Source organism: Gymnogyps californianus, chromosome 13 (assembly GCF_018139145.2).
Source record: "Gymnogyps californianus isolate 813 chromosome 13, ASM1813914v2, whole genome shotgun sequence".
Classification (NCBI taxonomy): Eukaryota; Metazoa; Chordata; class Aves; order Accipitriformes; family Cathartidae; genus Gymnogyps; species Gymnogyps californianus.
In genome coordinates, this window is record NC_059483.1 from 4,708,928 (window position 1) to 4,736,309 (window position 27,382).

The 27,382-nt window shown below is 38.6% G+C and overlaps 1 protein-coding gene and 1 long non-coding RNA gene across 7 annotated transcripts in view; one reads left to right on the forward strand and one right to left on the reverse strand.

Annotated features, from left to right (window-relative positions):
* PDZRN3 (PDZ domain containing ring finger 3) overlaps positions 1–27,382 on the forward strand; it is a 149,487-nt gene that overhangs the window by 84,663 nt on the left and 37,442 nt on the right. The window lies entirely within an intron of this gene.
* The window catches only part of LOC127021483 (uncharacterized), a 119,828-nt gene that overhangs the window by 4,764 nt on the left and 87,682 nt on the right, over positions 1–27,382 (reverse strand). Inside the window, exons 2-3 of one of the 4 annotated variants that reach the window (XR_007767223.1) lie at positions 23,952–24,075; positions 6,437–6,973 (exon numbers count right to left, since the gene is read on the reverse strand). This is a non-coding gene — a long non-coding RNA (uncharacterized LOC127021483). Of the gene's footprint in view, positions 1–6,436; positions 6,974–7,325; positions 7,374–21,369; positions 22,811–23,951; positions 24,076–27,382 lie in introns of those variants that run through there. The other 3 variants (XR_007767225.1, XR_007767222.1, XR_007767224.1) reach the window with 3 other exon arrangements.

The following is a 27,382-nucleotide window of genomic DNA, read 5'->3' on the forward strand; positions in this document are numbered from 1 at the left end:
CTTTTAGAGCTTGGCTGCTCAATATTACCCGAAGTTTAAATGTAGTGCTGCCCTGTCTCAAGTTCATCCACACACTAATTCCCAGTCCAAGTGTAGCATTGTTTTTAATTGCATGGTGTCATAAGGAGCAGCTTGAGCTAGTGAAGCTCACAAGCTGCTTGCACAATCCTTTTCTTCAGCTCGGGTGTTATTTCCATAGGAAGGCTGCTCTCCTTCAAACTAAGCAAACACAAGAGGAGTTCTTTAACAAAAACTAACTCTCCTATGAGGACGTGCCAGAATATGTTGTCTATTATGCAAAAGAGTTTAATGCAACTATTTTCTTATGCTTCTTATGCTCTTGTTGATCCTGGGATGTGAAACAGTTAAAGTAATATATATCAAGTTGTTGCATATTTATTACCCAATGTAGAATATCTGTATTTTTTTGAGAAAAAATGCTGAAGGTGGGAGAATTTAATCCACTAGCATCTGGGGAATCTGAAGTTTCACAAACAGGATTGCACACATGTTCCTGCATTGTGTTGCATTTCTGTTTAATTGATTGAGAATACTTTAAACACAGCATGTTAGTTCCAGAAAGCTCATCCGAGGAAGATCAGGTGTGCTATTTAAGCCACTTTCTAAAGCAAGCAACTCCAGTGAAAGGTTAGCAAATGGTCAAAACCAGCACTGCAGCTGTGAACGCCCTAGCTTCAGAAAATCAAGATCTGGAACCAAAAGTTACAATTAAAGCTGATCTCTTCACAACAGATATGTTTACAGATACATCTGTTTTACTTTGTAGAATACCAAGTACCTAACTATGTAAAACTGTCTTTTCCTCATTATACATTAGCTTGGGAATAATTACAAAACGGAGTAGGTCTATGTGCACTACATTTCTTTCAGTTTGTCAGGATCAAACTAACTCATGTTTTTAAGCACATATTTTCTGCATACCTCATACGCATCATGTGTGCTATGAAAAGTCAAATGTGAAGGTGGCCTATGGTTTGATACAGGAGTATGCAAAATTTTGCATGAAAAGTGTTCATTTTTCTTCCTTTCTGATGAAAAAATTGTCTTTGAATGCTCTCATTTGGATATTTAAAATAAATGTCTTCCCAATCAAATTGCAATTTAATTGAGTTGAAATTAAACGCTAAATACAACAGCTATAGATTTTTAATATGCTCCTTCAAATCACTGCCCTTCAGCATAAAAGTAGGTTACTATCGCTTTTGGGAATGGGATCATCCCATAAAATCAAGTGGCAAAACCTTACCAAAGTCACTTTTTCTCTGGCATTTAATTGAAGAGCTAAGTACACAATCACTACATGCATTTTCATAAAGCTACTCGAGGGATGATATGTGAAAAGAATTTTTGTCTGCTTTATGCACTATCATTAGCGCTCATACAGAACACCAATAATGACACTAAACCATCTCATATACTTATCGTGTTTGCATAATACAGTATTTTTGGTGAAAAAAAGAATTTAATGGCAAAGGCTGTGTCTTTTGAAATAGAGTACTTAAAGGTTGCTGATGTTTTGATGGAATTATTTTTTGTGGGATGTTTAGTTTGTATGCGAGTTGCATAAAAATAGACTCATGTAAGTGAAATTTCTGTACAATTTTAAGCAAATTTTAGCTTTAGAAAAAACCAGCTGTAGCCATTAAGTGAAACATCATTAAGGATGACTTTTTTGTTTGTGTGTGTGTGTGTGTTCTTTGCTTTTGGACTGCTACATTGTTTACGGATGATTAGAGCATGCAGCTGAAACACAGACTTTATCATGCATACCTTTACAAACACAGAATAAGAACCAGACTTTGCCCAGAAAGATTACAGCCTAGGCAGATAAATAGGATAAAATCTTAAAATAAAGGCAGAATAATCTTATCCTAAAACATGATGAAGAAGTAGAACTGATACAGGACTTGGTACAAAAGCATTAATTTGGTCAAATAGAAATGGTTAATTTATTTAGTTCAATTTAGAAATCCCCAGGAGCTTTAAATTCTCTTTTTGCACATGGCCATCACTGCCCCAAGCAATTCAGCAATTTCCTTCTACCTAAGCCAAATTGCGAAAGCAAAGCATTCCTTGCTTGTGTCACCTAACCTGAACAGTTCAGTCTGCTAGGTAGGCTTATTGCATCCCTATCCCTACTGATAGCATTGGGTGCTTTAAAAAAAGTAAATTGGTTTATTTTTAAAATAATGCAACTAATACCTTCATAATAATCTAGTCTTCAAGGTACTCGGTAAGAAACCTACGTGCAGTACTCTCCTCAAATCCATACTATCCACAAACTAGAGTAATGCCTTATCCTTTTGCATAGAAAAGGGAATGAAGATGCATTTTCCATCTGTCCTGCTGAACTTGTGACTCTCACTGGGTCAGATTCTTCCTAGTCTGGGTCCTCTTGGATATCTCTCGTGGTTACACTCATCATCATTTCTATTTATTTTTTTAACAAAAAAGGTAGTGTAACGCCACGAGTGTTGCACTGAAACTCTTAGGGGCGCAAGCACTGCCTGTGCGTAGAGCATCTTCTTCACTTAAATCCCCCTTAGACCGTTGTGCTCAGTCGGATCCATGCAGATGGTGGAACATCCTTCTCCCACATCATCCTGTGTTTGCACATCAGAAATGCCAATTACAGGGGGGTTGCGATAGGCATTCACTGGGACCGTCTTACCCGTGTTGTACTGGCCATAAAAAGATATCGTCTACTAGTCAGACCCATACAATGTAGGTAATAGTAACACTGTTAATATGCAAGGTTCTTTATCTTCTTATCCATTATCTCAGCCTTTTTCTTACAAGCATGCACATCCTTCACTACCTGGCAGCTGTGTCCGCTCATCCGCTCTTCCTCAAGACTATCCATATTCACTGATTAAGATAAAATTTTGTGGACAAAAGCGGCAAAGCAGTATCTCACATGCTGTTTATTGTTAAGAGGATATTTAATAGCTTTTAAATTCATTTAAGAAAATGGGAGCAGTGAGTCACATGTAATTATTCCCAGATAGATCATTAATTACTCGATAAAGTTTCTACATAATGCTGCCTTTTGCTTTTTTGCTATAATGATAGGTTATTTCTCATTTATCTCAGTTTGCTTGTCAGTTATTCCAGTTCCCTTTCATCCCCTATCTGTGATATGTATGTAAATATTACAGATTGAGATTGATAAAGGTTGAAAAAAAAGGCTGTTACTTTATTGGATTACAGAAGAGTTTATGAGAAACTCATTTGATTATTGTGTTAGAATGGTATCATTTGCACCAATACAAGTATGGCTGGTTTGGTACTTAAACGGTAACTGCATTTTTTGTAGGTTTGTAATTCAGCTTTAGAAATTTGAGTTTGTTTGAGAATGCCAAACAAAGATACCAATACAAAAATTACATTTGAAACTAAAATTGCTCTTAAAAAAGAAGTTCACCTGGTTACACTAGACTTTTCTTCATCTAATCACAACTTTAGATGAAGTCCTCAGAACTTTACACATGCATTAAAAAGACAGAGTGAAGTTGCAGGTGCATTTGAGCGATATGTTTTTTAAGAACAATCAGTATATAGGCTCTAGCAAATTAATGAGGTAGATGTACCAACTGAAATGGACATCTAGATTGATGTCTTTTTCTCCTTTGTCTCTTTTGAGACCCAACCTTAAGAGTGCAGAAAGAAGGAGAAACATGAGAGGCTGAAACTCAAGGAAAAGTCATTATTCTCCCCCATTTTTATCAGTTTGTTAATTTTACTGTTGAACTGATTGGGATATCCCATGGCAATATATCTCTTTGGTGCTGCTTAATCTACCACCTGCTGTATCTTCAAACATTCCTCCCCATATAAGTTAGAGAATAACAACAATACAGAGAAGGCACACCGCAGTACCGCTTTCTCAGAGGTTACATTTGATTAGAGGTATCCCCTAGCTGTATTGCCTTTGGAATTCAAACATAATCAGAATATCCGTGGTAACATCTTCCAAACACCAGACTGACACAAGTAGGTGTGTGCTTTTTATACAAAATAAAAATAGCGTCAGGTAGTCAGATGGCTGACACTGTGATGGTTCTTTGCAGCCAGCACCTAGCCTCTTAATCCCAGCACTCTGATGTGCCCAGATGATTTAAGTGTCTGACTAGGGACAGCTCCCCAGCAACACCTATAGAAAATCTGAAACAGAATAGTGATAACTTGCTCAGTAGCAGCTGGTGAACTCCTGGAATAAATTTATCCTCCTCCATAAACACTTGGACATTTATGAGTGCAGGCTGTATTCGTTCTCTCATACACCCAATGCTGTTGTGAGGTTATTACTAAGTTGTTATTATCCTGCCAACTAAAACACATCTAGCTGAGATGTTTTAGATTAGCTTTACTGTTCCACATTATACTCTTTATTTCTCCGTAAATAAACAAAAATAGAAGAACTACCATGGGGAAGTGTAGAGAGCTGAAGTCAAACATCTTTACTATATTTGAGTCCTAACTGTTCCCAGTATCCCAAAGATTGTGTACTTCACCCTACGGCAGTTGATTGTTATAGCCATACCATGAGGGATACGTTGCTGTTTTAGTAATCATTTCAAAGTGTCTTTCTTCCAAGACAGGAAGGATCGTCTGCTGTCGTGTGAACTGATAACACGACAATCATGCTTGTTGCAGTATTGCCCTACATCTGCTGGCAATTACTCTGCAGTTAGCTTAGTGCAAAGCTTAGTGGGATGTACGTCAGTAGCAAGTCTTAAAACTGTCTGCAAAAGCTAAACAAAGCTTAACAAAGTTAAACATTTGAAAAGATGCCCAGTCATTGTCACCGATAACCAAGCTCAGCTGTCTGCCCAAGCTTCAGGCATCTTGGGCCTGAACTAAAAGTCTGAGTAGACACGACTCAGTGTTACAGCACCTTCCAGTCAGAGAGATTAAACAATGCACACGATTACAGGCTTTGGGACTAGGCTCACCTATTAATTCTTTAATCTTGGTTGTAGCACCTTTGCAATCTTTGTTTAAACGTAGCTGTCTGCTTCTCACTGGTTGTTTTCAATGCCTGAGTTACTGGGTAGATACCATGATATTGTGGGATTTATAACATCTTGCAAATATTTTGGCCAAAATGAAGATTCAGAAATTCAGGTACAAAGTCTGTTCTTCCTGCAGCACAGCTGTGTGGCATAAATGGTTTATTTATATAGCCCATACAAATGGAATACAGGATCAACCTTAGACAATAAACCTAGAAATACTTGTTTGCATCCCCAACGTTCAAAACCTGAGGACCATAGGCAGTGAAGTGGGAATTAGTCTGGACCACCAACCGAATCCTAAATTTATATTCCAGCCGGGGGAGTTAATGCAAATACACCTCACTAGGCTATCAAAGATTAAGGCATATTTCACATTTTCTGGTCAAGATAATATTATTTTGAAAAATAATGAAAACAGAATCTGTCTCACTAGGCTTTGACGGAAGTAAGATGCCAGCTCTGGGAAGCAGTCTGCTTAGGCTGTAGCACTGGTGATGTTAGCCCTGCCCTGCACAAATTACATTTATATCACTCACAGAGATAATCTCTGATATAGTGCAGTGTGGTCATAAAATAAACTAAGTGGAAGCATCTGAATTTCTAGACTCTCTGATACTTTCTTCAGGTTCTCATGGGACACGTGTGCTCCCCAGAGCCTGAGCCTTCTGTTGACTTCATACAGCTTTGGACTTGGCTTCTAAGGCTGTGGGTGTAGAAATGTGCTTCATCTCTCTGGATCAATGTCATCAGCTTTCCTTGCCTTTTAAGGACAAGCTCTGGTTTTAGAGAAACATAGTACGATATGAAACAGCCAGAAACAGAACTAACTTCCTCCCCTGTTACTTCAATACAACTTGGAAACCTGTTGCTTTGGAGCAATAAGCTAATGCTTTGGGTTTTAGTATCTTGGCTATGTTTAAGGATACTAATTGCTATAGGATTTTAATGACATTCCCCAGATCCTGATCCAGGCCCACCCAGCCCCTTCCCACAGGATAGTGATGCTCAGTCAGCTGGAACAAATTTCAGCAACCACTAACTTGGGATGAATCAAACCAGTAGCCTTGAGATAAAACACCTTTTCCAGTTCCCAGCCCACAATCAGTCCATGGTTTTAATACTGTTACATTTAACATGTGAGACTTCACAGCTGATTAGCAGAACTCGCTTGTAAGAGGAGCAGAACTTCCCAAAATCGTATTTGTGGAAGTTTAATAACAGCCCTCTTGTGCACTAAATGATATGTGGTACATACGTTCCTCTGTATGGAAAAAGTGCTTTATGTATTTCATGCTAATGACTGCAATACAGTTAGTAACAATTTATACCAAACTTCACTTTAAACACTCTAAATATGCTATTATTTTTTTTAAACATACTTTGGAAAAATTCTAGGGTCTAAACATTTTATTGTAATAATATATCTGTCAGTTAATGAAATGAGCTGATTTAGGGCAAATTCAGTACACACAAAAGTTAATGTAAATACTTAAATTGATTTCAATGAGACAAATATTTCACTTTGAGGTCTGCTGTATTAACATCCAAGTTTTAGGACAGAAAATATATTTTTAGATTAAATCTATTTAAAACATGTACATTAAAATATTTTAATGTTAACTGTTAAAATTCTAATTCTAGTGAGCTAGAGGTAACTGCCACATTATACTTCATTCATTACAGTACCTTGATTTGCATTATTGGTGATTTGTATAACGGTGCTCTTATTCCAGATCTGGTTTTATGTGCACTCCAGCTTGCCGTTAGGTGTGCTACAGCTTGCCACTGGAGCAGCAAAGGTGTGTGTAATGACAAGGTTGTTGGTGGGACAGCATTCCCTGGGAACACTGGGTACTTCCTTGAGGATTCAGGTTAATGTTTCTGCCTTCTTCAGCTTTCTGTTCTACCTATTCTTCATATTATTTATCTTCATACTAAAGAGGGTTTTTATGGGATGGGATAAGGAGGACAGAAAATAACCTTATAGTGACCAGTAGCAGTAAAGTTTGAAGTAGATGCTTTCACTTTAAAAAGGAATTACTCATTTCCTTTGTGGGAAAGCATTAACAGCTCACATAAAGCAGCCCCCTCCTGATGGTGAGGACTCTAATTGCATATATTTGCATGGAGTTGAGCATGTACATGTACAAGGTTTGATGGAAGTAAACAAGCAAGAACTATAATCAAGTAGTGTACAAGTATAAATCAATTAATCAGTTCATAACTGTGATTTTAAGCTTATGGTCTTTGGTTTAATAATGCTGAACTTTGAATTCAAGCCTTACATGTACATCTTCATTTATCCTCCTAGAGCAGTAGGCACGTGTGCTGTAACTTTAGAGAATTAAGAACCATCTATGTTTATCTTATAGCTCATTTCACAGCTTGCTGCCTTTATACCTGAAGATTCATCTGTGGGATTTTTTTGCCCTTTCCATTCACTTAAGAAAAATTTCTTTAAATAAATAAAAAAGGGGGGGGGGGGCCTTGAATGGTTACACCCCATGCTGATTACTTTTGCTTAATGGCCTGTTTTCTGAGCTTTAAAAAAACGCAGCTTTGAACATAATAACGGTATTTGCTATATGCTTGGGACTGGAAGAAAATTATAGGTCTGTGCCATTTTAATGTAGCCATCTTTTCTTTTGATTCATTTCTGAAAAAGAAGCAAGGGACTATATTTACCACTGTCAATAACATTTGATTTATTATTTATTATATGTCATGGTATGTGGTGACTTAAACTTACATTCCAGTTTTAACAGGAGGAGAGCTGTGATATAAATTACTTTTCATTGTAATAATAACAGTTGATGAGCTGGAAAACCTCCCTGTGTTGCATAACACTTTCTAAATAGCTGAATACTATTTGATAAATATTTGTTAAATCTTTTTATTTCTATTTTTGTTTTTACTTTATTGGTCATTCAGGATCAGGTTCATTGCTTGTTTCTCTGTCACCACCTAGATGAGATGCTAGTAGGAAATGAAAGAAAAGGCTACTTTAGTTTTGGAACCTACATATAGCGGTAGAGGTTATTTACACTTTACCACTGGAGATTAAAGTTTTGGTACTTTCTGGCCCACATTCCCCAATACCAGGCAAGCTGAGCTTGGTGTAAGTCCAAAGAGGGAAGAGCAAATATAGGTTACAGCTACCTGGAAAATCCTCTCGGATCTCAGAGTGGTCTGGCTGACAGTGTAGAACAGGGCAGGACCCACGAGCTGCTTTCACACCACCTGAATAGGCCCTTGGGCTTATCATTCTGTCTAGATGAGCTCAAAATAATTTTCTGTTTTAGCACTTTATAAATAAGTAGATAGCTGTAGTGATGCACAGACCAAATGTGTCTATGTAATAGCTAGCCAATGTAATTTTTAAAGGAATGCAGTGATTTCATTTAGCAGTAACAGTAGTGATGCTTTCAAAATAGGTGTATTATATACGAACGGTTTGCCCAGTTTAGATGATTGTGGGAAGGTCAGGCTTTGAACAAAGATGGTAGGAAAATAGTTGAAAAAATTTTACAGGGTTTTCAAAATTATTTTCACAATCAACTTTCATAAAATGTTAAATGTTTTGGTCCTGAAAGAGGAAAAGGAGAGGCACTCCTGGATGTCTGAAGAAGCAGGTGGAACTAGAAACTCATTGAACTTCAGGCAAAGGATGAGAGTGCGGAGCCCGTGAGGAGAACCTGGGATTTAGGCTGGCTGTAAAGGAAGCGTTTCTTCTATTTTAGAGGAGGATGCAGGGGTGACCTGTTATTCATCTCTAGCCCTCAGGCTGCTGGCTCTACCACTAAATTAGACCTTTTAAAATAAATGAGTTCAATGTTAGATACTAGCTGAGGGGGTTGTTGGGCTTTTTAAATTTTTCAGTCTTGAAACTCCTCCAAACCTCAGTATTTACAACCTACTAATAATGCCACAAAATATATATATTTTTATTAGACTTTCTATTGAACACTAGTCTAATACCTTTGCTGTCTTTATTTATGATGAGATTGTTTCCAGCTACTGTTAATTTATTTTACACAGCCCATGATGTAATCGTTAAGCAGTTGTAATGAAGATTGAAGGTTTAATAATGCCAAGTGTTACAAATTTCTATTTAATCATTCCTAAATCGATTAGTTACTTTCACCCAAATGCCGTGCCATTGAAACAGAGAGAGCTAAAGATCCAAACCGCTGTGGCCAGTGTTTGATAAATGTTATTTTGGTGCAGTGGTAATTGAGTTATTGAATTTACTCATCTTCCAAATGATGTTTGCATTGTCTCAGCCATATGTGTTTAGGGCCAGGGGAAGGTCATTAGGAGCTTCAGACCGGGGGCATGTTTGGGTTAAAGTGATTTTGAACAGCCAGTGTTGAGGTTAGTCAATTAAAAGAAATAGCACAGAGAGATGCTACAGAAGGGCATGTTATAGGCTGGTCAGTGGGGAGGGTCCCAAAGGCCTGTTTAAAATAGTCTAAAGATTCTGTAAGTAAATGTCTACTCCTAGCCCCAGGCTCTTTAGCCACTGACAAATTGCTGTGTAAGATGCCCTTCACTTAAAAGCAGTTTCAGCTATAAACAAATTTCACACTCTTATGGCTACATATAGGACAAGCCTACAAAGGCCAAGGTAAAACATTAAATGATAATACCTTTTATATATATAAACACACCCTTAAATGAACTTCCTTAAGGGAAGATCAGGGCTGCAGGTGAGACACAAAAAGTGTACCCAGGCTGCTCAGGGCACAGCAAATTCTGCAGATCTGTGTTTGGTGGCAGGGGACATCCTGGGCTGCTTCGGTGGCTCACCCTTAGCACGTGTGACTCGTCACCGCTGAGCCCTGCATAAAGATCGGCTCCATATTCAGGAGATTATTAGTTTGATATGAGTAAGCTGTTTCAGAGATGCAGTTCAACAGATAATATATTTATATCTACATCCCGGACACAGAGCTTGCAAGTGCTTTTTTCTCCCAAGGAGTGCGTCATTTCTATTTAAGACTTTGTGCTGATGACCGCATCTCTGTGGTGACCAGCTTCCCCTGAAATGGGCGGGAAGATTCCCCTCATAATTAGACAGCACCTCTCCTGAGTGACCAAGTACCAGTGGAGTGCAAATCCATGATTGCTGTCTGCATTTTGAATTAAAAACAAAGGAGTTCTGTCATTTTTCAGGTGTTTATGAATAATTAGACTGCTAGAACCAGATAAGACTAAGAAGCAGGAGAAGCAGCCCTCCAAGTTTCTGTGTTCTTACATTAACTGCAAAGATTTTCAGGGGACCCGATACCCTCCTAACTACTCTGAACAGAGTCACAGGGAAGAGCAAAGTCTCTCTTGAAGTGAAAAATGGGCCCACTTTATTTTTAATACTTGGCTAGTTGCTGTATACAGAGACCATTTTTTAGTTCCAAAGCACTGGAGAGAGGCTCATGTTCTCTAGTATTTCTGTTGTGCAATTCTTTAAAAACCTGTTGTTTTATAAATACACTGTTTTGTATTTGATTTCTGTCCTCCAAACACTATTTAAATCAGAAGTAATAATTTCTAATCCTGTAAAATGCCCAAAGCTTCAATCAATAAACATTTGATGAATACATAACCCGAGGACATTCTGTTTGACTGATAAATGATAATTGTGGGAGTGCCTGGCAGCTTTTGTGGTTAAACCTTTGCTTTTATACAATTAAATGGCCGACTCCTTCAAACACTGGACACACTCTTAATGATAATTGCACAAGGAGTCGGAGAGCTTACTGGGGACAGGTGAAACAAAGACCTTTCTCTTGGTGCCTGTAAGTGATCCGCTGGAAAGCCAGGGTGGTTGGGCTCTGCGTGCTGGTTCCCTGGGGGCCTCAGGACATTGTGCCCAGGTCCCGTGCAACTTTTTGGGTCACCACTCGTGTTGTGTCTGAAGTATCCCTCTGCCAAGGGTCCTGCCCTTGCCACCCACCACGTCTGCTGCTGCCATAACCTCTGCCCTGGGCCATAAAGTCTCCAGCTGACCCGAGGCCAGGCGAGCATTCCCATGGCAAAGCAGCACTCCTGTCTCAGGGGGACACATAAAATGGGCCAGGACACATCTGTACCCAGGGGTACCATAATGACAGTGGAATCCTCCGCAGTCATTCATGGTCAGTTTACATCATTTTATGAGATCTGAGCCCAGTAAAGGGACTATACAATCACTGTAATAATAAAGAGACCATAGGATTGCCTCCTGGAAGCATTATGCATTACCTGTGAATGTATCTCAGTCATGTGTTAATACAAAAACCCCATCCCCCAGCCCTCCACTGTGCATTCCCTCCAGCCCTCCCTGTAATTTTCCTCGTATCCAGCAAAGCCACCCCAAAGTATATGCGTACGTGCAGTTTCTTCCTCCCCAATCTACCCTGTTCTAGAAACTGCACCTCCAATAAATCAAACCTGTTATGTAGATGGCACAGTTGCAAAAGGAGAGGTGTCGTTACATGCAGAACGGTATTCTGTCCTGTAGTTTGTAGCTGACGAGTCATTTTCAGCCTCTGCACTTGCTCTACCATATGCCAAATTTGTAAAATCTTGTTCACATTTTTTTTCCCTCCCTTCACCAGAGAACAGCTCTTTAGGGGAGAAACATGGAGCTGACAATTACACTGCTTCCCGCTGTGAATAAACTGTAGGACATCCCTAGCCATCAGGCTTTACAGGGAGACTTAAGAAGTATCTTTAGCCTTTCTTCCCTGTGTTGATGAACTTACAAAGTGAGGCACAAGCAGTTTGACTATAAGATTAGAAATGGGCCAGGAAAAATGATCCTGTTTTAATGTACTGTGGTTCCTTTATGTTGACTCCTGCATCACTCAGGCAGAAATGATGGGAAAAAAGTGGGAGAAAATGAAACACTAATTATTTTTATCTTTAATGATCACTGGCAAAATAAACAGCGCATTTAGAGATTCTGGCATATATGAGATTGTGTGTATTTATTTTCTGTATTATTCTAGCCACAGTGTCACCCAGGACCACATCTCACATGACAAGGAGCAATTAAAGGAAAATGTGTCCAGGCTATGCCCCTGCCAAACTGAATCATGACCCTTCTTTTGGCAGCCTCATGCATGAATCCCTCCCCTTGGGGAACACCAGGCAGTAGCTGATTTGCCAGCTGACATGATATATACATTTTTTTGTGCATGTATGTCATGTTAGTGACATTACGCACTCGTTGAAAACAGAGCTTATATCTCAGCATAATATGCTATTTTTAATGTTGCTTAGATATTCAGAGATTAACAGGAAAGTCCAAGGAGAGAGGCAGTGTCTCTTCATAGGGTGTTTGCTTTGTTCCAAGTCAAAAATCACAGCCATCTGATTTTAAAATACACTGTACAATAGATACAGATATAAGTGTATTAAATTACCTAGTTTGAATATAAACAGCTGCGGATATAGTAGCTGAGAGCACCTGGGGAGTTGTATACTACAGACATAGGATCTTCTGTACAATTTATTCAATTAAAGTGTGAAATGTGTCTAAAAGAGTTATATGAAGGGCTTTTGTTCTCCTGCACAATTTCTGCCTCCCACTCCCTTCTTTCTTTTGTACTGAAGTCCCAGAACACAGCTCAGAAAGGGAATAATGAAGTAAGAAGTATCTAGGAAGGACACGCAGCTGCGCAGCAAAGCAAGCTTAGCAACATCACTTCCAGTATTTCTGGTTCATAGAGGAGATTTGAATAACTGTCCTATATATTTAACATAAAGCTATTCATTAGAATTCAACTTGTTTATATTTCCTCCATAGCAAATTATTTTCTTTATTTCAATAAAGACATCTCACTAGCTAAAGGAACATTGCAATGACTTGTGGACCAAAGCACAAGAAACATAGCAAGAAACTATACAGAATCACATCTAATCCATGTAAGTGTGTAATTTATCTAGATGTAGCTACAGTTCAGCTCGTTCCAGGTGCCTGATCAGCTTGCCAATAGCATTCATACAACACCTGAACTGGGACTTTGTGCCTCAACATGCAAGGTTATTGGCAATTTAGGCACTGTAGTGTATCTGGACTGGCCTCCAGATACTGCTTCAGAAGGTTGCGGGTCCTCCTAAGTCCTGCATCCTATATGCCAGGTGTGTGGATGTCTTAAGGCATCTTAGATGACACTGGGTATCTATGTCTACCTTTCCACAAATGAACCCTGCCCTTACAGATCAACACTGAAGTTGCTGACTTTACTTCTACTCTGAAGAAAACACAGAATGTGCCATTTACTTGTGAAAGTCACTCGCAAGGCCAGAAATGAAGGCAAGGGAACAAAACCTCCAGATTTCCATCTTGAGAACATAGCTCAGTTGACACTGTAAGTCCTTTATTTCTGCAGACCAACTGTACAAGCCTTTGCTTTGCCATCAGTGTTCGCAAAAATGAAGAGAAATACTATCTGCACAGCCAGTTTCCATTAGGGACTCCATAGCATCTCCACCTCAGACTGAATAAATCTGAAGTCTAAAAAACTCAGTAAGGCACACTGTTCCTCTACAGAAAGCGCATCCGAAGATGCCCTAAGTCCCAGTACAGAGTGAGAGGTCTTGCACTTGCACTAACTGGGTAGGTTTTCCTCATATATTACCACCCAGTTCGAATACTATGCTAAGAGAAACTTCCTATTTCTTGGCAACAGTTAACATCTTTTGTTAATCCAAGTTTGCCAACGCAGACTACGTATTCACAAATCACCCAGAACTGTCTCTTAATACCAAGTCTGCTGAAAAAGGAAAAGAACAAAACCTCTGGCAAAGTTGGAGTCGCTGCTCCAGGAGCAGTAGTCCATGCTGTCATCAGAAAGCCCATCACACAAATAATGCTGTTAAGAGATAAATAACTTGCAAGAACTAAGAGTTTGGGGATCCCATCCTCAGTCCTTCATTTCTTATATGTCTGTTATATCAGCTGAAGATCAGACTGTGAACATTTGCCTTATTTAAAGGCCATCTCCAATCACCGGTCTGTTCTGCCTTTACAGAACGGTACCTTCTGAAACTGGGCCTGTTGTACACTATTCTTCTAGGTGTCCTATTTCTCTCCTTGCTAAAGAATAATTGTAGCACAAAGTTACACAAGTACCACCATTAAATACAGATTCAGGTTTTGAAAAATACAATTGTAAACTATTTCACACAAGAGAGGAATCATAATATATTCTCAAATTTATAATTAGTCATTACAGACATTAAAGTCCAATATAATACCCTTAACATAATCCACCTATTTTCAAATGAAATCTACTTGGTATTAATCAGTAAGAAAGGTGCAATAATTAACTGGGATCGTCCTGTGAACATGAAAACTCCTACTGGTGATTAAGCATAATGTTTATGATAAAAAAATGCCAAGCCTAAGTAATTCAGTACTCAAAAGCATCATTGGTATCTGGAAAATTTTGCAATTGTTCCAGAGTAACCTTTTGTCCAGCTAATACAGTGGCTGGGTCTGTGTCTTTGTGTGGTTTCAGCGTGAGACAGCATTAATTTTACTACCAGCATCCTAATATCCAAAGTGAAGGTAGACACAATTGATAAACATGAGAAGGTAAAACATGAGCCAGGTGCTATATTCATGAGACCCAGCCTCTTTACAATTTCCAGAAAATAGAGAAGTCAGAAAAAATGCTAGAATTTCAGACATGACTGCTTTGCCAGAATTGTAGTTTTCATTGGTATCAGTCTGTAACTGCTTGGTGCTATATACTCTTTATACAGCTGGAGAGATAAAGAATTGTTTTGTACTCCCTAGCAGGCTTCTAGTGGTTTCAAGAGGCAGGAATATCTACGGGGTGCGTTCATTCCTCCAGCTGCTGCTTATATGAGGAGAGATTTCCCATGCCCGCTTTTTTGCTTTGATGATGTGTATTTTCCATGTCTCAACAAATATTTCTATAACTGCTCATAGCCTTTCTGCAGCATAGGTACCACAACAGCGACATGATTCCTGATCATTTAACAAGGTTACGAACAGCAATGTGAGCACTCAGATCGTCAGCAGACCCGGGGAGGGGTGCTGGGTTATTTCAGCATTATGACACTTGATGGAAGGGGTAGAAATGTTTCTTCTTTTCAAGAGAAGTTCATTTCTGCTGTTGCTGATGGTATAGGATCAGGACTTGCCAGGATAAACCTCTCACTGAAAGTTGAACAGTTTTTCAGAGCCAACATGTAATTCAAAGACATTTAGTACAAGCAGTTGTTCAATTTATCATTTTGGAGCGCCAACATTTTTAATAAAATTAACAAATAGGCACCTCATGGCAAGCAGGGTGAAATTACTTTTTTTTGTAATTAGACTTCAGACAATGTTATATTATCTAGTTAAGGGAAAGGAACTTTGCCTCAAATTTCAAAGTGGTGAATCTCGGTTTAATTCTGCTAATGGCAGTTAACACAGATGGCTAAAAAGAGTAATTATCTTCTTTAGCTTTCTGCCACCTGCCACAAATGAACTGTTTTCTTTAATTGCTCACAATTACTCTTAATCACACAAAACAGATACTTAAATCCTAGTCACATACTGCAACTCAAGAGCAAGATGTTAACCCTAAGCATGCGACTTAAGAAATTACCACCCTGACCAAGAGTACAATGCCAGCTGTGTGCTGTGACAGTTGAAAAGATTAATCCTTTCTCTTCCAGGTAGGAGCAAAGTTTGCAGGCTAATCATACAAGTCCTGTAGTCTGATCCAAGTAATTACCAGAGCAACCAAAAGGCTATATCCGCAGTAGCAGGGAAAAAATTCACACAATTTCTTCCTGCTGATACGCTTTCTCCAACAAATGGTCATTTTTAAAAGCCACACAATCAGATAGATTTATCTTAAAAATGACTTACTGAAGAACTTAAAGATGTAACGTTAACTATACCTGACTGATGAGTCAAAGCTTTTTAGATTCCTGGAGATATGTTAACAGAGATAATAATCTCATTTCCATTGGGGCATCATTTTGAATTAAATCGACGTTAGGCATTTAAAAATCCCAACGTGACACCCTTTGGAAGCTTCTGGCTACATTGTATTTTATAACAGCAATTCTTGCCCCCCCACCATTCAGAGGTGATGTGTTTGTTGGAAGAACAGTAAGTCTTCCTTTTCTTCTTTACTACTGTTCTTATTGTCTGAACTAAAAACCAACAAATTCAGATTCTGCAGAAGAACTCGGAAGCCATCTCTTTAATTCTGCCTACTGAATCACCACATTAAATTGAAAAAGCACTAATGCAAATCCTGAGTTTTAGATAGATCTCTGTGCTTAAGAGAAAGGAAAAAGCACCAAACTTACTGTTCCATGAACTACAAAGTCAAGTAACTCTCCATCACCATTTCTCCCAAATTTGTTAGAGAAAGTTCCCAACAGAATTTATACACAAGGTGGTAAGAGGAAAATTAGGGTGGACACCCCTTAATAAGAACTCTTTAAATGTAAACCAAAACCAAGCAGTTTCACTTCTCAGTATAAAATCATCTACAGTAGAAGTGATCTGTACTGTATGTATTACACCTTTTCGAGAACACATACTGTTTTTAAAAAATTATTCCATTATTTTGAAATTAGATAAACTCATAAATACTGCAGTTTAGCATCTTTTTGCTGTTACAGCTTTGTATTTTTAAATATGTGAGTAGCAGAAGGAAAAGAAATCATTTAGAAGCACAGACCTGGAAAAGAGCTTTAAGAAGCTTGTATGTGTTCACCAATCTAAGGATAAACAGAGACCTAAAATATGAAATTAGCACTGAGAAACTCCACAGAAAAAAATTTCTGAACTTGATCTTTATGGAAATTATCTATGACAGTACTGTTGTATACCAGGGCTTTGCGCTGCAACTTAGTGAGAGTTTCTATTTCATAAATTCCTTTAACTAGTCTGACTACCACTTCTAAGAGAGCCTCAGCTGTACAAAATGTCTGTGAGTAGGTGTGAGAAAGAAAGGGTCTGACTGCATCATTGCCCCTGTGTATTTATAACCACAGCAGGGAAAGTTAGTCTAATAATAGTATTTACCTTTGTTACTTGGTAAATAACAAACTATTATTGGACAATTATAGTAAAGGTCAAGATCCACTTTTTTTTTTTTACCCTTTAAGAAACATGCTTACTCTGTGTTTAGCTTCAGTTAAAAAGCGCTTTTCATAAAGTAATGTAGTGCAGCAAACATTTGAACATATCAGAGCTTATAACACTGACTTAATTTAACGGTAAAAGATAAGAATTTTTCAGTGGCGCTTGCTCAGGTATCCTTATTACCATCCAGCTCCAGCTTTCATATGGGTTTGTTACAATAATGAGGATTCATAAAACGTAGCTGTTTTCATATAAATATTGTCCAAGCGACAATAGATTTTTATAATCAGCTCCAGCGGTGGCCAGCGAACACTCTCTGCTGGTGTGTTGTTGCTGGGAGTGCACACTGCTGCAGGAAATGAAAACAACTTCAGGAGGAAAGATTAAATACAATCAATCCATCACTGTACGATAAGTAACGGGCTTTCAGAGTTTTAATGGACTAAATGGTGTAATGTGTTTGGTTTGGTAACCACAGAGTTTAATCAAGTATTTTTAAATTTTTAAACAGGAAATGGCCTTTTCTCCAAAGGATATACACATTTGCAGTGCATAAATCAGGTCCTGAGTCCCAGGATCCTGATCTCATGGTCTTTACCATGCAATTAACTTTAACACTTTTTCTGAAGAAACTCCCGGTCATTCTGGTAGTGTAACGTGATTTGATGAGTTGTCGCTGTTGGCTTTCCATCATTTTGTTCCATTCAAGCTCTTGCCTCAAATGCTGTTCCTCTAAACCATTTTCAGGCTGTGGATTAGCCACATATCCCATCCCGGGGTGAGCTTCAGGTAATGGGGTGCTACCTGAGCAGCCCAGCGATGGCACGGCCATTCGCCACCCAGACCTCCCACGCGGTGTTCCCTGGCAGACAGAACACCACCGTCTCAGCCAGCACAGCGAACAACACTGTACAGTCTTGTCTTGTCTCGCCTTTCATTTCTAACCCTTTCCCAAAATACGATCGTGTTTGGTTTAAGCCCAGCCTGCACGGTTCTGCGCCCCACCGCCCTGCACGGGTATCCCCAGCCACAGCTGCTGGTAAGGGGAATGGGAAGGCTCACGTTTAGAGTTCTGAGCACAGTATGGGGTTTATTTAACACTGTACAAATGTCAGATTTTAGACAGGATAGCATGTAGCTATGACAGCTGTCTTTTAAATTATGCAGAAGAACAAGCCGAGGACAAATACAACCGAGCAGTGGCTTGTTAAAGGAATCTACCGAATACAGCAACGTTTATTCCGTCAGAAAACCCATAGTATCATTTTGCAGTAAAATTGTAGATGCATGTATTTTCTGACATGCTTTCTAGATATCATGATATAACTACATATTACCAACGTAAAATATGCACACACACTCACAAACATATATCTCTCTTCTGAGATTACTGATAACTTTGCCAAAATGAGACGGAAAATTTACAAAACATGTATAGTTAATATACCCACTCATGGACTACTTTTGAAAAATCTAATTCATAAATTATACATTAAGTTAGCAACTATACATGCATGCATCGACAGGATATTATTATGACGAAGGCAGCTATCTTTTCAAAATGTAGGGGACACATTAAAACATTATTGAATGACAAGCAGAATTGGGAGCCTTTCAGCAGAGCTTAATCAGAGACTCTTCTGGAAGCTAAAAAGAGGAGTGCTGGGAATCCTATTCTCTCCAAAGATTCAGATGCCTCTGAATGTAATCTGTGTACAAATCCCCTAGTTTACAAGCAGAGGATCCCCACAGACTATTGGCCCTGCTACCTCCTGCACAAGAAATATTTTCAGTATTAAAGCTTGAATTTAGGAAAGTCTTATTATCCCAAGTTGGGTTTTTTTCCCCTTTCTAATTCAAAACAAAATTAAATTAATGTTGCAGTAAGGAAGAAAATACAAGTGCAGAGATAGAAAATGTCTGAAATGCTTTCAAGTAAACACTGAAACTAAATGGAAAATGTTTGAAACATAAATGTTCCTCTGTAAGTTATGGGAAAGGTTTTCTGAAGCATGCATTAATTAAGGAAGACATACGAGATACAGGGAAGCGTTCATGACTATACCTGTGATACTGTCTGGAAAAATACTGGAAAATACTAAAAAAGGTAATGTTGTCTTCCTCTCTTTTAAAGTAGATTTCAAAGTAGAGGGTGTTCTACTTTAACACTCCCAGATGAAGAATCGCTGTAAAACTGCACGTGAACAAGATACTACTCTACTAAAATGCTTGACAGAGATGCAAAAATAAGCCAACGAACTACTGGAGAAAAACAATCTAGCTCAGAATACAGCATTGCTGTGATTCCAGGTTCTTGTTTCCTAATGATATACCAGTGTACCTAGATAGCTTCACAACAAAAGACAGCTTTCACAACAAAAATTATAAACTGCTTGAATAGATTTAATATAAATGATAGCAGGGAAACAGATACACATTAATATACCCAAAAAATCTCAAGAATTTTATGATTTTTAAAAAAAATGGGAAACGCATTAAAAATCTGCACCCATGGGTGGAAGTATTTGAGCTAATAAAACTGTATTTTAGATTGTAACCTTCTTTTATAGCAATTTTTTTTCATTGGCATTTGTTTTCTATTCATTTGCTTCCTTAGTACTGTCTTCTGTGGTATCATGCCACCATGACCAAAGTGACAGACTTTTGTCTCTGCTGGATTAATCAGTGTGTTCCTTGATCCATAACATATGCTCCTAGTAGACATTTAGCGTCAACGTATTCAAGATTTGTGGTCTGGCAGTTCGGTGCCTGATGTTAACCTAGCTGATAGACAGTTTAAAGTATTTAATTTTATTTTTTTTTTTATTTGAGCCGGTCTTTCATACATAATAGAGCTTGAACAAGGGAATAAAATATGTGATGTTAAGTATTTGGGTTGATATCTTTGCTTGGAGATTAATTTTTTTTCTGGGTGAGAAAGCACTGAGAGGCTGCCCAGACAAATATCCGATCTCCATAGGCACAGCGTGTACATTTTTATGCACATCTTAGGCACAGCGTTTGTGTATTCATGGTCAGGGAAGCCTGTCCTCACGAAAGAGGACATGAGCTCCACACCACCACTTCTGAGGTCCCGGGGGCCTGTCCAGGACCTTGCTACGCTGACGTTGCTCCAGGGGCATGGCCGGGCACTACAGCCGATGGAAAAGCCCCAGGGGCAGTTAGTTAAATTATCAAAAACTGGCCTGCTGTGACTTAGGCTCGGGAGGACTTTGTGGTGAGAACCCAAAGTCAGTCTGCTGGGATGGTCCTGGCGACTGGTGGGGGATGCAGGAGAGCTCTGGTAGCCCAACAGCATCAGGAGGAGCTGGGCTCCTTCCTGCAGCGATCTTCCCAGCGAGCACCCGCTCCTCGCCCTGCCTGTTCCCAGGGGACGAGGACCTACACGGGGCTGTGAAAGCGGGTGGCTGACACAAAGTTTTATTTCCTCTAGGTGCTGTGTGAAATTGTTAAAAAGTTAGATCAAAGGGAACTGGTAAAGGGCAGGGTAAAGAACAGAAGGAGTAGGGTGGTAACCCGAGATATTTTTCCTTTAGTATATCAATTAAATAAAGGATATCAATTAATGAGAGTCAAACTATTTAATTATTTTTTCATTGAGAGGTATAGCACATGATTTATGGCTCAGCTACTCCTTTACTGATCATACTGCTATAAAGTGCTGCATAATATATTGCTTTCTACTATGTCATGCACAGATAGAAATGGCAAGTGTAAAATGGGATTAACTGCCCTCAAAATAGTCTGGGCTTGAAATTACTTATACAAGGCCAATGTCAAACTCCCTCTGACTTCAGAGGGTGCTGAATTACCTCCTCATCCCCATCTTCTACTGCACACAGGCACATCCCTATCCGTGGCAGACCTGTACTGGGCCCCAAAATAGTATGTGTAATACAGAGGAGAGAGGATTTTTTTTTTTTTTTTTTTAAAGTGTTGTCCTGCCATGAAGAATTAAACAGAAAATGAATGGAGAAACCAAATGTCAGCTGCTCCCTTAGACTTCAAGGTTCAGGAAACTCTGCTTAGTGGGAGTAGGAAAAGACTGGCAGGCTGAAATGTAAGATAATAATTGTATTATAAGAAGATTATGGAAGATTATTTTTCTTGCGGGCCCCAGATTTCTGCAAAAACAATCCTGAATTGCATCCTACAAGGCAAAATTAATTCACCCATTCCTCTAAACGACAGGGTTTTATTAACTGCGTATACATTTGCTGTGCGCAAAATTAAAAATGGGCTCATATTACAAAAAGTTACGTGCATCTTTCTTTCATTTGACAACATGGAGCTCAATGTGATTAACAATGTGGCAGCTCATAGCAAGAAGAAAAATAATTGTTTTTTCAATATACAGCCCCATAATAATTCAGAAATCAATATGCACCCTCAGAGAATTTCCCTCAGCAGAGGTTTGTAGGAAGCAGGGTGGCCTGCCTTCATTTCCTTATGAATGTGAAGCTGTTGCAGCCCTGGCTAGCCTGGCTTTTCTTTTTTAATGTTTAACTATAACCACTGGGACTGGAATCATAGCTTCTACTGGCCTAATATGAATATTAATAAGACACCGGGCCATGGAGTTCCTTGCTGATTTTGACAGTTTAAAGGATCAGTTAGTTAATTAGAAGATGACATGGCACATCGCATCCCTTGGCTCCATCCTGCCTTCTGTCTCCTCTTTTCATTTTCTTTTTTGACATGTTAGATTACATCATTACTTGTCGTTTCACTTGTTAGCCACACCATGAAATGAGAATATTTTAAGCTGTAATTATTGTGATTTCTCTCCTCTACTAAGAACATGAAACTCAAAGAAAGCCTACAGAAACTTGAATTTCAAAGACTTAGGAATACATGCGTGATAGTTTATAAGCTTCTAACTACAGCCAATAAACAGAAAAAGATTTTAAGTAGCACAGAAAATTGTGTTGATCATCATACTGGCAACCAGTCTAGTATTTTAAGTAGGTGCCCCCATCATGCTTTATTTCTGAGTTATTTAATGCTTTCATAGGTGCATTTCTCACCTCCATTACTCACAAATCTAGAGTCTCTTCCCCCCAGCCATGAACTGATTGTGCCTCTAGACACATACATGCAATCCGGTACATTCATTGTGTGGTACTATCCTAAACAAAATATGAGTTTTCTATCGTCATCATAGTCAGAACAGACAAAAATAATGTAAACAGAAAGCCCGATACTATGCAGCAGCCCTCTCATTAGGGGGAACAACAAAGGTGGACAGCGGATAATAAATTTCATTGAAATATTAACTTATTTCTCAACTACACCTGATACCCCAAAGTAGACAAGCCACAACTTGAAACTTAAAAAGAGTAACCTGCAAAGCTACAGTCATACATAAATCCTAAGAACTTTCAAGTTTTGCACCCCAGTGTCATACTGCAGTTAGCCATCAGTACAAAAGTTCTGGACATGTCATAAGACTTTGGAAGAACCACAACCACTTCTTTTGTGTAGTACTAGATAATCTCATTAATTAATATTTGTCTTCTAACTTACATTCTGTCTGTGAAATTCTTATCAAGGACATTGGTCTGTTTCTGCAGAGAAATGCAGAGAAACACATATGCGTCTTACTTCCTCAGTAGGCTTGCCAGTCTGCAAACAGAAGAGGCTGCAGGAAAATCAGAATGCAGTTTATGCATTGTGGAAAGCCTGCAGCTCTGGGGCTTCATTGGAAATGACAAGATTAGTGGGCACATGTGTCTTCCAATAGGAACGATCATTTCGGGGTTATTATTGGTATTCATCACTGTGTCTGATTGCCTGTGTACTGTCACATTTCTTTTATCAAATGTTTATATTTGTGTATTCATTTCAATACTACTTAATCAATACTGGTTTATCAGCATATGTTTTTTGACAGAAGAAATTGCAGAGCAAGTATAACTACGTAATAACTCTATGCAGTTAGCCAATACAATAACCTATGTAGGTAATTTATTTTTTTCATTAAGGTAAACATGTAACCTCCCATTGATTCACAGGGCTTCACAGAAATACAGTGCTAATAACAGGTGGAAATCGCTTCCCCTGCCATTGAAGATAAAGCTAGGTAATGTTACCTGTAGAAGGAACAAAGTTGGGAGTTGTGTGCCCTCCAACAGTGGACTTCACTCATTGAACTAGAATTCCTTGTTGAAGATGAACCAAGTTAGGCATGAAAAGTGTCCTTCTTGTATCAGAGAAAGGATTAACGCCTTAGAGTGTCTTTTCTCAAATCAAAGTTATTGCAAAAGTACTGATTCATAATGAAACATGAAATGAACCAGCATTGCTGCAATTTCATAGGCTGGTGAGATTATATTGCAAAGAGGATAAATGGAAACCAAATACGACACTATATTGTTTGTGTATTTCATACACTAAACAAGAGAAAACCGTGCACTAGAGCACTCAGTAGGACCTTAGCCATCTTCTGTATTCTTCCGTAGTTTCAAGATTATGTCTTGGTTGGCACTGGGAAAGCACGGGTGAAGTTCGCAGCACAGGCACAGCCTGTCTCTGGGATTGCAAACCAGCTGGAGTCCCTATTTGCCTCTGTTACTCTTTTCTCTTACCCCACACATCTAATCTATTTTGACTGTACTTTTGCTGAAGCAGAGACAACCGCTGCGTCACATACCCAGCAGAGTCCTGCAGCCACTGCGTGCCCACAGGGGAATTAATCACACAGACCCGTTCTCGAGCTAATGCCAATCTCCTTCAGTGGAAATGCATCTTTCCCAACTTCAAAGACAGAAATGAAGACTTACGTTTCCTTTGTTCCTAAAAGACTTAAATCCCATTTCATTCAAGGTCTGCTCATCTTCTGGGTCTTTTCTGCATAGGAGCTGTAGCTGAGAATTAGGAATCAGATTCCTCATTGTCCACCTGAACCTAGAAAGGAACACAAAGGCAAACATATAAGCAACTTTTTTCATTTTGACTGCCAGTTACCATTAATACTTAATATTCCCACATATCCTTTTCATCAGATGGTTAATATAAAACCTAATGAACCATAGATAGCATTCCTGTTTTGCTCTGTTTCAAATTAAGTGTGGAGCAGTAAAAACTGAGAAATGAAAGTTAATATCTTTTCAAATAGAAATGGCTTAAAATTCATAATAGGAATACAGTAGCTAAAATACAAAAGTAAGTGAAGACTGTGATCCTTAGCAGGTCTTGGCGGTTTCTGGCCATATATTATTAAGCATTATTCAGCTGACCCTAAGGGGAGTTCATCTGGAGACATTAAGGTCAAAGAGTAGAAGCATTTGGACACAGTCAAATGGATTTTACACCTTTGTATCTTTCTGACATTACTGTTTTGCTTCAGCAAACTGCCTAATATCAGATATATCCTACTGGGTACCTTTCTAAATCACTTCAATTTTCTTTGTCCCTGGGCTACAGTTATATGATCAGGATCCAAAGCTATCACAGACTATGATATACTATTTTACTTGCTCGTTTGTATTAGAATGAACTTTATTAGCTTTTGGGCACGTGTCTATCAGTTTTAAAGATTAAGTATTATGTCAATAGTTTTTATGCAGCATTCAAGTACACTGAATCATTTTGCTTGCTCCGAGATTATTAAAAGTGTATTATCACTTTTACAGAAAACATTTTTTTTTTAAAATGAACTATCACTCATAGCAGTCTGTGCTTACCAGTGCTATCCCTCTCTAAAGTGATATTTCACAGCAAAATCAAAATGGAGATAGGTGCTCTGTAAGTAATTTTAGATTGGAGAGCACGTGAACCTTATAAACACAAGTGTATAACTAACATTTGACTCCACACTCCTATGCTTTCATTATCCACTTTCTTCCTTTAAATATTCTTAATTTTCCATTTTACATTCTTGTAACTGCTAACGATAACCACAGCGCTTTTACCATGTAAAAAATTACAATTTGTGCAAGCTTAAATTTGTCATTCTTCTTAAATAGAAACCATCTAGTTAAATAACCCGTAAAAAATTACAGAGATGAGCTTGGCTGTTCCAGTATCAAAACCAGGAAATCAAAGATGCTTTTTTGTGAGGAAGCTGAGGTTTCAAGCTAACACAGAGGAAGCTTTTAGAGCACAAATCCAGCCTATAATCAGATTTTCTCATTTCCTTGCCAGTCTTCTGTACTTTTGGTTTTGTGGTTTGTAGTGGCTGACTACATTGTGTCACGAATGGGAAAATGGGCGAGGATAGCATGTCGGGGATTTGAGCTAAAGAACAACTATTTAAAGCGTGCTCTGCCTCCAGGTCCCTCACTTGGGCATTGCTAGGCTTGAAGTATCGCAGCTGGCACACGGTGATTTCGGAGCCGGTTTGTGATTAGGTGAAAGAGCACTCCCTTTTTGATTAGTTCATTCTCTGTCCTCAGTAGCAAAAAAACCTTTTTCACCCGTTTCCATCACGGTGTCATCACTGTAAATCCAGCATGTACATCCTCTGGTTCAGAGATCACCTTTTGTCTTAATCTTTGACCAAGACCTCTTGGCACTGCTGTAATAGACACCCAAAGAGGCAGCCCACAGTAGGAGGAGTTTCATAGTCCGTAGGTCAGCTCTTAGCATCCTCATTCTCCCCATCAGAAGGTCTCAGTGGCATATTAAACAGTTATTTACCCTATTCTGACCCCATCATTTCTGCTTCATGAAAGACTGAATTAACACAATAGCATTCTCATATCTATTGGCCTTGCAGTGCTTACAGTGATGTTGCTCTAATGTTCCTATAATATTACTGTCTTCTCAAGTGGCATAAATTAAAGAGATATTGGACTCCTTAAAGAGCTTAGCGGATAGAACAGTTCCTTCAGTGGTTTAACAATAAGTATCGTTTCATTTAAGTTACTTCTGAGAACTGGAACTCTTTCAGAGATGCTAAGTGGAGCAAATAAGGATCTCAAGACTTCAACATTAACTGATGGGAATAAAGCCAAAGTTTTACATTTGCTTTCACATCCTCTCTTGTGGTGTGTTTTAGTTTAAATATTTTGGCTCCAGTCTTGAAGCTTCCAATGCATAGGCAGATTGCTATGCCCACATGCAAAAAAAAAAAAAAAACCAGAATTGAGATCTTTTTGCTGTTATATATAGAGTATGTATTTAATTGTGGTGCCTGCACAATACCATAGAAAATCCTGGTTTGCTTTCACGTATTCAACAAAGGACTTTTTAGAAGGGTATTTTTAAAGTAGATCCACACTAATTAAATGTATTATTAAGAATCCAACACTTCACAGCTATCAGTGGATTGTAGTATTGAAAATTTGCAAATAAACACGGGGAAACAACTCAATCTGAACACATTCTCAACAACAAGGCACTCAAGCTTTAACAGAGGTAACCCAATGGCTATAATTAAAAAGCACCCTAACAGTTTGAAAAATTCCAGATACTTACTTTAAAGTACAGTTGTGTAGCACAGTTTTCTTTCTCACCACTCTATGTAATCATAATCTGTACAGTTTCCTGACTTCTGTTTATGTAACACATGAATGTAAGAATTATTTATAAAGTCACAGCTGTTCTCTTTCCTAGCCTTTGTTTCTCACAAGTCTTAAATATTTGTAAAAACAAGAAAAGTAATTAAAGTATTGATACGTTAAGCAAACATTTCCCTAATCACGCTGCTTAAATAGGAATCATTTGTTTAAACAGAACTTGCTAAGTATATGTACTAAAATATAGTGTTAAATAGTTACTACATACTAGGAAAGCCAACTTGCATTTAAAGAAACAAAATAAAAAATGCCAAACCATTACTAATATTGCAGTCAGCCACTCAAACATTAGGAACTCCCAGAACCGAGTGCAACGGTTTGGTGTTTGCCCAGATCTGTGAAGTAGCTATGTGCCATCTGCTCCTCGCACAAAGGACATGAGTTTATTCTTGCTGGTGGGAACTGCTGTCTAAGAGCCAACACTTGGCAGCGTAAGTCCTTACCCTTGAAAAGCTGGCAGAGAGCGCTTTTTAGCCTTTGAGTTCCCTAATAATGTTCCCCTCCAGGGTGCAGGTCCCTCGTGAGTGCTTTATTTCCCTCTTTATTCTGATTCACCATCCCGTGCAGACAGGCAGGACACCTCAAGTGCATTGGTCTCCTGTGGATTCCCCTTACCTGCCAACACCTAACAGGCTTAATTGTAAAATAAATCAAACATTTAAATAGCGAAATTTATACTAGGTTTGTAGTTA